Source organism: Scomber japonicus, chromosome 6, assembly GCF_027409825.1.
Source record: "Scomber japonicus isolate fScoJap1 chromosome 6, fScoJap1.pri, whole genome shotgun sequence".
Classification (NCBI taxonomy): domain Eukaryota; kingdom Metazoa; phylum Chordata; class Actinopteri; order Scombriformes; family Scombridae; genus Scomber; species Scomber japonicus.
The window spans coordinates 5,001-7,500 of NC_070583.1; positions in this window are offsets into that span (position 1 = coordinate 5,001).

The following is a 2,500-nucleotide window of genomic DNA, read 5'->3' on the forward strand; positions in this document are numbered from 1 at the left end:
CCCTAACCCTAACCCTAACCCTAACCCTAACCCTAACCCTAACCCTAACCCTAACCCTAACCCTAACCCTAACCCTAACCCTAACCCTAACCCTAACCCTAACCCTAACCCTAACCCTAACCCTAACCCTAACCCTAACCCTAACCCTAACCCTAACCCTAACCCTAACCCTAACCCTAACCCTAACCCTAACCCTAACCCTAACCCTAACCCTAACCCTAACCCTAACCCTAACCCTAACCCTAACCCTAACCCTAACCCTAACCCTAACCCTAACCCTAACCCTAACCCTAACCCTAACCCTAACCCTAACCCTAACCCTAACCCTAACCCTAACCCTAACCCTAACCCTAACCCTAACCCTAACCCTAACCCTAACCCTAACCCTAACCCTAACCCTAACCCTAACCCTAACCCTAACCCTAACCCTAACCCTAACCCTAACCCTAACCCTAACCCTAACCCTAACCCTAACCCTAACCTTAGCCCTAAACCTAAACCTAATCCTAACCCTAATCCTAGTCCTAATCCTAACCCTAATTCGGATCACACAATTCATAAGAGTAGAAATTATAGGGGTCAAAATATTTTCATTTGGCAAAGAAAGGGTTAAAAATTCATGGATTAAATAATAATTGGCATTACAAGGGTTAAAAATTCATGGATTAAATAATAATTGGCATTACAAGGGTTAAAAATTCATGGATTAAATAATAATTGGCATTACTAGGGTTAATAATTCATGGATTAAATAATAATTGGCATTACAAGGGTTAATAAATTAATTACACACATAAGAAATAATTCATTAGTTCATAAATAATATATTTTATTATAATACATGGGTTTTATTCATTTAATTTAATTTGATTCGGCATTTAAGGGGTTAAAAACAGGGTTAAAAACAAAGTTAATATCATCGACGCAAAACTTCATGCGCAAAATTTGTAACGCCAACAGCGCCTATATAAAGAGCGCAGAGCTGAGAGAGCTCATTTCACATGAAAACACAGACAGAGAAGCAGCTAGATCACTTCAGTTATTTAGTGTGCAGCCTGAGGAAGACTCATATTGGTCGAAACGTCGCGTTTTTTTCGTTTTTTTTTTTCGAAAATTGCACACCTTCCTTAGTTCATTAGTATACATTTTGATTTTTAATTTTTTGAAAAAAATAAAAAATAAAAAAACAGTTACTTACCTTTACTTACCTTATACCTACCTGATCCTTTCCCACGTTTGGGATTGCGTTTTACTTTTGTTTTTTTTGGATTGCCCGTCCACAGAAAGATGGACGGAGACTGGACAGTGGTCCGTTACGGTCGGCGGCGCAACAGGGCCCGCCGACAGCCTCGGGACCAGGGGAACGGACGTCCATGGGGGACGGACCGTGCACGTGCCTCTTCCTTCGGGAGGAGGACCTACTTTTTCTCACCCCCTAACCCTAACCCTAACCCTAACCCTAAATAAATACTTACCTTTAAATAATTTTATTCATGTTCATTTTAGAAATCAAAATTACAATTAATACCTTATTTTATACTTTTAAAATACTTACCTAATGAAAAAAACCTGAAAAAAACCTGAAAAAACCTGAAAAAAAGAAGAAACCAAGACGGACACTATAAATTTGTACCAAAAATCTACTTACCTGATTGGCTGTAACAGAGAAACCAAAGTGTAAAAAGCCGTTTTGGGCGGAGTATAAAAGGAGCAGACAGAGCTCTGCTCATTATTACTCTGACATCCGACCGAGCAACATCATTTAAAAAGCATTGCAGCCAGCTTTACATTGTGCCTGTCCTGAAGAAGACTCATTAGGAGTCGAAACGTCGACTTTGGCACAATATTTTTCATTGAATTCATTGTTACACTTTAAAAACTAGTTGTTTTGAAAAAATAATTTCAATTATTTTGAAATAAAAAAATAAAAATTTTTTAAAAAATTAAAAAAAATTAAAAAACGCTAAAAAAATACCAAAATACAAAAAAACACAATAAAAAAATAGTTTTTTTTTTATTTCATTGGAATAATTTTATTTTAGTGGATTGCTTTCCCGTTTGAAAGTACACTTTTCGTTGATCACATTTAAGAATAATTTAAGTTGATTGGATTTTTTTACAATTAAAACAATTTCATTTGGATTACCTCGTTTTTGGCTTTTTTCCCCTCAATTTTGGGAAACAATTTCAGTTGTTTGTGTTGGAATTCTAAAAAGAAAAATAACAAACAAACACAAAGTATGGACGACTGGACCGAGGTGCGATATGGTCGCAGAAGGAAGCGCGTCCGCCAACCGGAGTGGGACCGAGGGTACGGGGGGCCACGGTGGAAGGACCGTGCACCCACCTCCTCCTTCCGGAGGGGGAATCAGGTCCCCTACCCTAACCCTAACCCCTAACCCTAACCCTAACCCTTCACAAATATGTCATCCTCAAATATGTCATCGTGGTTATCATCCCCATTCCTAACCCTAACCCTAAACCTAAACCCTAAACCCTA